General features: G+C 40.9%; 1 long non-coding RNA gene across 2 annotated transcripts in view; it reads right to left on the reverse strand.

The window, feature by feature from the left end:
* LOC128139264 (uncharacterized) overlaps positions 1-12,021 on the reverse strand; it is a 29,533-nt gene that overhangs the window by 3,765 nt on the left and 13,747 nt on the right. For both annotated transcript variants that reach the window (XR_008234295.1, XR_008234296.1), the window contains 3 exons: positions 7,953-8,091; positions 2,633-2,801; positions 860-1,003 (listed from right to left, as the gene is read on the reverse strand). This is a non-coding gene — a long non-coding RNA (uncharacterized LOC128139264). The remainder of the gene's footprint in view (positions 1-859; positions 1,004-2,632; positions 2,802-7,952; positions 8,092-12,021) is intronic.

Raw genomic sequence — 12,021 nt, forward strand, 5'->3', positions numbered from 1 at the left:
GATATCTTGCTTAATTTAACGTCCTGTATTCTCTTACCCAACATTAAACTCCCAAACTCATTTCACTACTAACAATCTCCATAGTAAAATAACTTCATGCAATACTACTGGCATTGTAAAGCAGATGATCTCAAGAGGCAACACACAGATCTGTCCTTTGATGTACATAGGAGCTAGACAGAAAGGTTCCCCTGAAAAAGGGATGGAGGACACAAAATAACTTTATACCAAACTCAGAACAGGTCCAAGGTGTTCAACTTCATCTTTGCATCACCCAGTGCAGGCAGACTTTGTATTCCTTTTGTTGCCAGCTCAAATGGGCAGGATGGGAGAGAATGGAGAAAAGAAATATGGAGCCACATCATTGCTGTGGTAACTTACCTTTGTTTTTCAAACCCCAAAATTGGGTTTTTACCTTGGCCCTGTGTTCCAGAGGCCATTAGGTGTTACTAAGAAACCCTATCTCAGAACGGTCAGTGGCAAAGTCCATTTTAAGGCTTAGAAAAAAATGTTCAAAATCTGTCTAGAAGAGAAACGCTTTTCTATGAAAAATTAATAGGATTTATATTTACCTAGATGCTTTACTTTGGAGCAGGAGCACTAGAGATCAAAAGAAGCATTAAGAGAAATTCTCATCAGAGATTGTTTGGGATCATCTAACTTTTGCTTTGCCTCTAATTACTGAGGAAAGATAAATTCTTTTAGTAAGTTTTTGTCATGCTGTTTGAAGTAACAGCGTGTCATTAAGGACCCTAACAGCGCAGCAGAGTACACCAAAATCAATACCACACTTTTGTTCAGGGGAGTCTGGTGTGTATTTACAACGCTGTGGATCTAGATGCTGTAAAAGCCTGCTTACCGTAATAACAGTGGAGTTAGCACACTGATATACATCTTGGCATTTCACCATTGGGCGCTCACATATATTTAGTGTTCTTGTGCAAAATTCCTTTGCATGAAGTTTGTCTCTTTTTCATTACCATATTGACAGGATCACCTTTCCCTGTGAACAGGAAAGAGAAGAACAGCTAAAAGACCTCTGTTGGTGAAGTTCTTGTAGCCTTGTCACTGACTCTAATCAATTGCAAAATATTTGCAGCTTGGAAACAGAAAAAAACCCTTCTTTGTTCCCAGGATGATAGGTCTGAGGTAAGTCAACTACTGTACCACTGTTTTCCAGGTTGAAGACATTTTCATCCAAGCATAGTGAGATCAATAAAATCTAATGTATGTTTTGAAAGCAAGTTACTATTTTTCTTCATGAACAATTTTTTTGTTTGATCGTCTCTTTCTTCTTAGGTGAATTCTAAACACACGTGCCACATACCAAGCACACTGCAAATTATCTATCAGATCTTGTAACAGATACATATGCTCTCACATATTTCAATAACCTTGACAAAATTTGTACACAAAATTTGTATACATGTAGGGTTTTTAATCACTGAAAGAAATAAACCTGCCTTAAGTCTATTGAAATTATGAGAATGGCATTGATGAAAAGCAAAAGAGGAAAGCACCCTCTTCTTCACTTATTCATGCAAAATTCTCTGTATTTTCTTCTTCACATCCTATTGATCATTTAAGTAAAATCATTTATTGTAGCAAAGCTGGTTTGGTGCATCCAGGATATAAAAGACATTTGTGTAGTTGTCTACTGTGGGAAAGCCAAAGTCTGAGGAACAGGAGACAGGACTCATTAAAATGTTCAGGTTAAACAACACATATTTGGGGGATTCATTAATGTGCAAGATTTTTGCTTGGTCAAAACAGCACAAACAGGCAAAGGCTTTGGTCACATTTGTTTCATCTTTCCGCAGCCTGTGGCAATCAATTGGGAATATATGATTAAGTTCATTATTATTAACAATAAGCTCTGGGACCAGATCTTTTTGCTATAAGTTATCTGACTTCCACGGAGTTTGTGCATATTCATAATAGGAGGCATCCTTTTATGCCTCCAGGGCCTCAAATCTTTCAAAGTGTACTGGTGGTGGGAAGGACAGGTTGTCAATTTTATGTTCTGGAATCAGTACATTTGCTTTCACCACAGGCTCTTGCTTCCATAGGACAGCCCAGAATTCAAGACTATTTGCAAGTCTTTACAGGAATAGGCATGAAAGGTAAAACTCAGAATGATGTAAATGCCACAGAGTTGACCACGACACTCCCTAACTTGTGGGTGCCTAGTTCCCAGAGATCCAAAATTTCCAAACTTAGATATTAAAGCTCCTTTTACAGCACACTGCGAAAGTTAAAGATCTGACAAAGGAATCCAAATGAGTCAGCCTCCAAGTCAGAAGCTGCCTGAAATCAGACATTGAGTAGAGGTCACTTAAAACTACCTGATAAAAGGAGTACTCATGAAAGGAACAAATGAAGAGAGGGAACAGAAGGAGAAGGTGAAATCGGCTGCTCTCTGCTGCTCAGATAGCTTGGCATAAGAAGCAGATGGCTGCCTCTTCCCAAGAACTGACCACAGGTCTCTCCTGAGGGAGGTGCCTAGCAGGAGCAGAATGGCAGAGGTGGAACACTAAACAAAATACCAAGTGGTTCCAGGAGTAGGAAGTCGAATACACAGCTCCCCTCACCCATGTGAACGTCCACCTCATCCACAGACAGCCATGCCTACCTGGTACACCGCAGCTCAGATTATTTGGTGTTCTTCGGTGTTGACTGAAGACGTCAGAATTGTCACTCTGCAGCACGCCTGACTGCTAAAACAATTGGCAGATTACTTGGGAAATGCAGGTTTCAGCCCCCATCGGGCCAAGAAGAGTTGAATCAGAGTCTTCCACTTTCTGCGAGGAGAAATGTTGTAGTCGCTGTCTTGCCCCCCTTTCCAGCTCAGCACAGAGAGAACAGCAACCACTGTTGCATTTGTAGACTCTCATGGGTTAGGTCTGTTCTGAGAACATCTACAAAATTAGGGAGGGAAGCAAAGCAAGTGTAATTTCTTGATCCTAGATAGCAACCCTAACGTAGGAGTTGGCCTGACGCTTAGACTTGTATGGACTGAGGTGCTTATGATCAGCGCCAAAACCAAAACGGGGGTGAAATACAGCGCTTAAGCACAGAGGTTAGGGACATGCTGAGCTGGACCTCTGTGGATTGATTACAATTTTCCAACTTGAGTAGAGTGTAGGAGCACATTTTATTGGAGATGTTGACAGGGTAACTCTGTAGAAGAATTTAACCTCAGTTACACCTATAAAAGCAACCAGAACATCAGGCTAGAGAATTACAAGTCCACGTAATTCACTGGGAACATATACAGTTGAGTAGCTGCTTGAGAGGACCCCCCAACCATTCCATCGAAGAAAAAAGCTTACCTCAAATCCTAAAGAGGTTTCCAAATGCATTTAAATTTTCTTTAGGTGAGGGAAAAATCTTTTTATTTCATACTGTTCAGCAGCTATTTACAATTAAGCATCTGACTCTCTATAAAATAAACTAGTTGATAATTACCAAAGAAGATCAATGAGCACTCCTGTGAAGATATTCTCAGCTATGAGAAAAATAATGCTAGATATATTAATAATGCTAGATATTTTAACAGTTCCCAAAATGAGACCATCTAGCAGACTTGGCGAGAGAAAATAAAGGTCAGGAACCTGACTCAAGCAAGCACTGATGACCTGCTGGCAATATACAGAACATGCTGTTTTAATGAATTCCACTGCTGGAACAAAAACTTGGTACAACTAAACAACAGTGTTTGCTTAGCACAGTTGTAGGCTTTTTTTGTAATCTATTCCATAGTGCAAGAGAAAAAGACATCAAAGCATACCGTGTACAGAAATGTCATTTTCATTGGACAAATCCATTCAAATAATTTTTGCCTGATTAATCTAGTCCTGAATGTGTGAAGGCATTACCTAAGTTTATTTTCTATGGGTTTCTTTACATTTTAATTGGCCCCGGAACTCAGTCTTTTGCAGGATAAAATTTTAAATATACTGTCATACTTTCCCTTGCCTAAAAATCCTTAAACCTCAGGAAAACTTTTCAGTAGCCTTGTTCAACCCACTAGCGATGCAAAAGTTACGCAGAGACTTAGCAAATCAGTGTTTAAAAATGGACAGTGTGTCGTGCAGTACAACACAGCTTGAGGTTCTGGATATGTCATAAACCTATCCCAGTGTTGCTCAGAAATTATTGTCAGTTGGGTCATGCAGATCTAAATGTGCGATGCACGCAATGGCCAGAGCTTGTCTGATGGTGCAATGATAAACCCCAGATGCACAAGGCCTCTGGCACGCTTGTGTTCAATGGCCCGACTAGCTAAGATTTCCCACTGCTGCTACCACTATCCAAAATGAAAACTACGGAAACAGCTCCATACTTACAGTCACGACCATACTACTGCACAAAGCAAAAGACTTAAGTGAACTGGAACTGTTGTAGTGATTGGTAGTAGACAGCCAGAACGAATCTGATAGACACAGAAACCTGTATTATCTGACTTACTAAAAAAGCTGATGTTGCAGGTAAAAAGTAAAGAACCCAGGCTGGTTTCATAATACACTGAATACTGGGAATGTATTTCCAAAATAGGACATCTCTCATATTCAACATCCAAGCCAGCCAAATTAAGATAAGGCCATGGTGATCATAATCAGCTGATGGTTTTGGATAGCCAAAAATTTTCATCTTATTAAAAGAGAACCTGTTTCAGGCATTCTCCGTTCTTGAAATACAGACATGAGCATATTGGTCTGCAGGTGTTAAAGCTTGTTTTCATGGTAAGTATGTTAGAAGGTAATTTTGGTCAGTTCAGCAGTTAGTGATCTGTCTTTCATAAGAGAGAAATCTAAACCAGCACAACACAGACGATACGTATTCCATATAAAGTACCAGAGCAGCACTGTGGTCTAGAAAGCATGACGAACTTCTTTGCTTCCTGTTTTAATCATTATGAACTACTGACATTCCAGGGTCAAGGAGTTGAGGGAAATTGCTAGAAGCAATTGCAGTGCCAATTTCCTGGAAATAAACTTCCAATGATTTGTTAACCTACAATAATAGTATCGGCACACGTGGACAGCTGTCAGCAGAAATTCAAGGTGGCAAGTGTTATCTACTGGCTGGTGCATGATAGGGCTGCCCTTATGACTCTGCACCCAACAACCTTGGCTCATCTCCCTACTTCAGAATTTTCTCACCTCCCGTGTTTTCCAGTCATTTTATTTCCTAGTAGTGTAACTAAAGCCAAGTTTATCACATGCAGCCTGCCACTGTTGTTCAGTTGCTTCTTACATGGTTATCTTATGCTATTTATTGAAGTATTTTATGCTAAAGAAGATTTTTAGGCCTATTAAAAGAGTCAAGAAGCAATAGGTCTGTACAGCCACATGGGAATTTTGATCTTGGGTGCTGAGTGAGTGTAAAGGTAGATGAAAGAGGTTAAAAAAAAGGAGAGCGCAAAAAGAGGGCGGAAAGACAGACAAAGGAAGAAGCAATTGGGAGGGAAGAAGAACTAGAAATTAGATGAGAAAACAACAAAAAAAGACAAAAAATTACTGAAAGAGCTTAATTGCCTCTCACACGGCAGTTTCCTCAGATTCTGAAGAAAATACGAATGCGATCTGCAATTATGCAGGAAAGCTGAGATCCTTGCTGCAGGCAGCTTCTCGCAGTCCTGTGCCCTGGGGAGAGCCAGGAGCTGCTGGTCTTTCTCAGAAGCAGGAGGAAGCAGTGTCTACCCCAAAGAAAGGGGTGACATAAAACAGTGCAGAAGGGACCAAAAGCAAGGAATGTGTCCTGAGACCATCTCAGGAAAACCTTATAGTAAACCAGCAATTAGGAAAGGTAGGACAGTGCTTGAGATGGAGCTCTGAGAGGGTCAGAGCTTGTTAATGGGACCAGAGACTTTATCAATGGCTGATGGCTACTGTGCTCATCACAAAAGCTGAAGATTTCGGTGAGCACGAGGAGATACTTCCTCTTCAGCAGCCGGCTGGAAGTGTACACAATTACTGCCAACATCCCATGCTCCACAACACTCCTCATCTCCAAGCAAACATGCTAAAAAAAAGGAGGAAGGGTGATGGGCAGGAGACTCCAGTGCCAACGGTCCGAAGAGGGACCCGTAGGTTAGTGTCCCAATGGACTCAGCACCAGCTATGCATGCAGGAGAGAACTGGGATCCGCTGGGGCAAGCTGGTTTCTCCAGAGCAGTTTTTCCCTTAGGATAGATAGCAGAGATACTTATTAACAGAAAGGGCAACCCTATGGCAAAACTGAAGATGAAGCTAAGTATTGCACTTTTCAGGTAGAGAATTAACACAAATGAGTTAACGAAAGTCTGGTTTTTAACTGGGGAAGAGAATAAATATATTTTTCTACCCTTTTATAACTGTGAGGACAACCAGAAAATGCTTCCAAAATTGATACCATACGTGCAGATTAAAACCAGGCTGCAAGCCAAATCCTCCTCTTCAGTTTCACTGGCGGAGCCCAGCAGACTGCCACAGAGCTACGCTGGAGCAGCAGGGGAAAGAATTTGACCCTTTGACTGCTGCATCAAAAGCAACTAACTTCCCACTGTATTTGGCAGCCTCAATATTAAAAGTTACAAGTGGCTTTGTGCTCAGAAATATATCGATTTTCTGCTAGGGTAGTTACATGCTGATGTCCTCCTGCCCTGCTCTCTCTGAAATTACATTCCTTCTCCCCTGAGGCAGCATAACTGGCATCCCTAGTATTGTCCCTCTCTAGCTGTGGATGTATCGGACTGTATTGGTTGCTGATGAAGGAAGTTCCTCCATCTCACTGATACATGAATACGTCCAGCACTCTTATGTAAAATGTAGGAAAACTAAGAACACTAGGATAAATTACTTGTTTTGATGTTTGCCACCTTCCTTTCCCCCCATTCACTAATCATTCTCCCAGCATAAATAATCTGTCAAAATAACAGATGACAATTTTTCAGTTGGGCTATCATTTAACTTCTTCATTATTCCAAAGGGTCCAGTTTCATGTCTATGTACTCAAGTATAAAACGTGCTACCAGTCATTTTCAAAGTCAGGCGATTCAAGTGTTGGGGTTTATCTCATGATCACAACTGGTTAAGATTTATTTTTGAGGAGCAGAGGCTACATATTGTATATATGAACAAGAATGTAGATTCCCAAAAGAAGAATATACAGTACTTTGTGGTAAAGCTAAACCTTGAAATGCAAACCTTAAGTTAGTGATGCCTATTTACACCATGAAATTCCGGACCCTCTCTTGGTAAGGACTGAAGACTAGAGTATCTTACTCAAATGATAGAAAAACTATCCCAAGTGAAAAAATAAGTACTCACAGCATGAAAATAGCTATTTTTCTACCAGATGTAGTATAGTCTGCACTCAAATACCTTATAAATGCTAAAACTGTTGAAGCCAAGCAATGAAAATGTTTGCTGTTGTTTATAAAGAAGCTCACACTGAGTACAACCTTCATATATAACCTTGATTTGTCCCTTAATGCACTAGGATACAGACTTAGTTAGGGATACCTGCCCAAGCAGTTTAGGGAAAGGTAGGGATGCCACTTAACCAGACCTCACACTAGCTGATGTGTGATTCAGTTTTCAGGTGATGAAGCCAAGAAAATGGGAAAGGGAGGGAAGAGAGCAGGAAAGAGCACCTTGGCACTCTGTTTTCTAATGCTATGTCCCTGCTGCAGGCATGAAACCTTCTTCAGTTCCTTCTCCCTCCTCAGAGCTCCCTGCCCTCCAGCCCCTATCCTTTTCTTCACCAGCTCCCGTCCTGCTCAACAGACCAGCTGTAGCCCATGTTTCTACCGGCCCCCTCCGCAGGCCTGGCTCCCCGTATGCTTGCTGAGCCAGACCCGCTCCCTTCTCCAGCATCAGGAACTTCTTGCCAGTCCGTCTCTCCTCGCTGGCAGCGTTCGAGGCAGAGCTGCTTGGATGCTCGCTAACAGCAGAGGAAAAGGTTACCGTTTGCCACTCAGCTTCCCAGATTCACCCAGTCCAAAAAGGCAGTGCAGAACAACTTCAGCCTCCACCAAGAGCAAGCAGACAATTTTCTCCAAGGCTCAAGCCTGGTACATGCTTTTCCAGAGATGGCAGATCCCACCTGAAAAAAAAAAAACCACAAAACCAACCTCACCATAATTTTAATGTACTACAAAGTTTATTCTTCATAACTTGTTTATTCTTCCTAAGTTCTATTTTTAGATGTGATTAACATTTTGGCTAGTCCTGAAACAATGCAGCACAAAGTACCAAGATAGAAAACTTCAGATCAATTTTTCTTTTTTTGGCAGGGGCAAAACTATATGTAACATCTCATAGATGAAACTCAAGCAAACACCAACAACTGTAATGCCTGACCTGCTTAATATGGTATAGGGGATACAAGAGATAGAATAATCTCTTAAGTCAGGTTTCCTGTAATCTGGTGACAGTTATCGTTCCAGCTTTCATTTCCTAGGACAACATGAACAACACTCGTAAATCACTGTGGTGTATCTAATGCAAGTGGTAATTCACTCACTGTATTTTTGCTATCAGGTCTGAGTTGATAGTATTGCAGTCTGAAACTATAAAACAAGTTTATAGGGATCTTCACAATATTGATAGCTGCTCCATACTTTTTGAAAGGAAGCTGTCCATAGCCTTGAGGAACAAAGCCTGCTCCCCAGGTACAAATTTGGACCTGCAAGTTTGAGGCTGGGCAGGGAGGCTGCCTGCAAGCCTGCTCAATTTGCTGCTGGCTTGGAAGTTGCTACAACTTAAGTGAACCCCAGTAACAGTATGTTTGAAGAACCATCTCAGATCCTAGAGCTGTGGGATGACAGACACCCTGTCAAAGCACAATCCCACTCTCGGGCACATCACAGATGAAGTACTTCATGCCTTCTCTCACTACTCTAGAAGTACTCACTGCACTGTTTGCAGGAATGGCCCTTTGAACAGTTCAGCCAGCAGAGTGATATGATGAGCAAAACACTGCTAATCAGCTACATCTGGCTTCTACAATGGGTAGTGATTTTTTAAATGAAATCAGCATGCTGGGGATGTGCCAGCTGGACACAGTAAAACAGGGATAGCATTCTGTTAAGCAAAGAAAGAGAAAGAAAAATAGATATTCAGTGAAGTACATTTGACCCTCAGTTTGAAAACACAAAGATGAAAGTAGCTGTTTACAAGAACATCTCAGAAAAAGAGATGTCCAAAGACCTGAAGTCCAAATTTTCTGGTGGCCCATACAGCCTACTACCCATCTCAACATGTGGTAGATAATTTTACTGTAGGTAGTGCATTCTAAATTAAGTTGGCTATCCAGTGAGCAAGTTGCTTTCAGTTAGGTGCCAAACAACACTAAATCCATAGGGAGTTAGGATGCTCAAGCATTTTGATAACATACGCAGAAAGGAGAATGGTGTTATAAACGAGGCAGGACCCCCCCATTACCCTATTTTTTCACTTTAGGAACCAAACTCTTATATGACACATGAAGCAAAAGACCCTGATTTACTAACAGTGTTATTCAGAACACCATTTCTCCAAATGATCTCTTGTTAGGCACTATGTGCAACAGACCAAAATGTGAATCAGTGCAGTACATCATGGATCGTCATAACCACAGTTTTTGTTGGCTTTCTGGAAATTTTCTTAGACTGCACATGATTAGTGTAAGTTAATGATATATGCAGTCACTTTTTTAGTATAAACAAACACCACTGTAGAGGGAACATCTTTTAACAGATGGAACTGCCAATCGGCAGTTTCTTAATTTTTTTTTGGTAGAGAATAGTCTCCTCTTTGGCACTGGGAGCATTATCTAAGTGAAAAATCATCATTTCATGTCTTAAAACTTTGCACCTGTCTCTGACAATAACTATATTCCCTTGCTCTGCATGCAAAACCATTACCAGTTTGACATGTGATGTCTTTAAACAAACATATGCGATTGTAGGGAAAGGTGAGATTTAGAATGGTCTCTGGTTTTGTAGGTAGCTGCATTCTTAATTTTTTTAATGCTTTCATTGTATTCACAAAATAGAGGGGTCATTCTTGTTCCAGTAAAAAGATTTTTGACAGAAAGCTTGAATTCTCAAACTTTGTGCACTGGGGTGAAAGTTCACTCCTTATGTAGGATGCTTATGGGATGAAACTCTGACGTGCGAGAGACTACTTCAGATACAGAGACTTTAACAGAAGACATCTTTAAGATCAAGCCTAATAATCTGAGAGAACTTGCATGCAGCAGCAGGTGACTGTGAGATGAAACTCAAGGGAAACAAAAATGGAACACGGGAATATCTGAGAATTTCCTCAAGATATTGTACCCTCTGGCAAGTCTGCCAGACCCCAGCGTATGCACGGAATGCTACATCCTACTGACATTATTACACTATCAAAGGTATAAAAAAAGAACGAATAGAAAAAACAGACCAGAAAAATTTGCATTATTTTTTCTTAATAAGGGTCACATAATAGACAATGTAAATACCTGAAAGTTCAAGTTCTGTAGAAACAAAACAAAATAACTCCTCCCACTCCATAACATCACATTTTGTTGCTTTCCAAAAATCCTGACATAAACACTTTTTTCAGCAAGCAAGCAACAAGCCAACCAAGCACTGGAAGAGTTTCGAACCATGACAGGGTACTGCTGTCAGCCAGAAAACAGAATTCATCATGAATTAATAAAAAAGGGGGGGTGGAGAGGAGATACTGTCAGTAGGTTTTAATCATTTACAATGAAGTAATAGAAAAAAAAAACAAACCAGCAAGAGAATAGGAACTCTAACATTTTTTCATTTGATACTGCAAGTAACGTAGATGTACTCTGTACTCTATGGGTCTGATGTTCAGGAAGCTTTAGTGTCCAAAATTTGAGTGTACCAGGAATTCTCTGGGATACTTAGCACTTCTAAAACCAGGCTGTTTCTCTCCTTTCACTGTCCAAACACACTGGCCTCCTGTAACATCCTAAAAATGAATAGCTGAGATTGACATATCCCACGCTCTGGCTGCTTTAATTCTTTTTCTTCTGCGTTGTGGAAGCCAGTGTTGAGTGACAGAAAGTTAAATTTGGGTCCAGATTAAATTTAATCAATCTTAGTGTTAATCTCAAATTTAACACAATCACTTTCCAGGAAAAAAATAATTTTATCTCTAATACTAGGTCCCAGTTAAAATAACCTCTCTGGCTTGAACGGCAACATTAAAGATGAGAGACCCAACTAGTATGCTTTGCTTGGCTGGTTATCTAAGTCTTTCCACTGGCACATTCTCAAACTGACAGCAGTGGAGGAAGGCAGAGGCAGCAACAATATTCTGGGGTTTGCTGTCAAGATGGGAGACAGAAGAAAGCAGCACGCAGTGCCATGAAAAGGGTTGAATGTGGTTGGGAACCACTGGTGTATAACTGGTCCTGACTGAAATGTTTCATAAACATACTTAACTCAAGAAATATTTTGTAATTTCCTCAAATATGGCCCCTGCCCCCATACCTCTCTCATTATGTACTTAACACACAGTGCAAGCATCGCCCTTTCACTTGTGCAGCAAGAGGGTTTTGACATGTGAAATCTTTGGACGCTATTGCAAAGTTACATGCATGTGTGACCCTCCTGCCAGAATGCAACTTGCAGCAACAAGGATACGGTTTAAATTTAAAGGAGTTTTTAAAGGAATACTGGCTTGGCCCTCCTCTGGGGCAAGGGGAAAATGCCTGAAGTATAACTGCAATGACAATTTACTTTTTTGTTTCTGCTGAAGACAACTGCTAAAGCCACCTTGTTGTTATCCTGGATGAGTAGCAAGGTCCAGTGTCAGCTCAGAGAATCAGTAGCCATGATATTTTCCTGTAGTGGGTCCTGCTACCTGCCATGAACTGTTCTGCCCTCAGCCAGTCACGCATCAATCCACCCCTCTTTCTAACACCAGTGATAACTTCCCTGCCGCTCTGCTCACAGTTTGTTATTTCAGCTCTTTAGAAAGTGTGGATAACACGGAGAGCTAAATACAGTCTATCAGGAATCTCCCTTAAGGT

The sequence above is a fragment of the Harpia harpyja genome, chromosome 1, assembly GCF_026419915.1.
Source record: "Harpia harpyja isolate bHarHar1 chromosome 1, bHarHar1 primary haplotype, whole genome shotgun sequence".
NCBI classification, from domain to species: Eukaryota; Metazoa; Chordata; class Aves; order Accipitriformes; family Accipitridae; genus Harpia; species Harpia harpyja.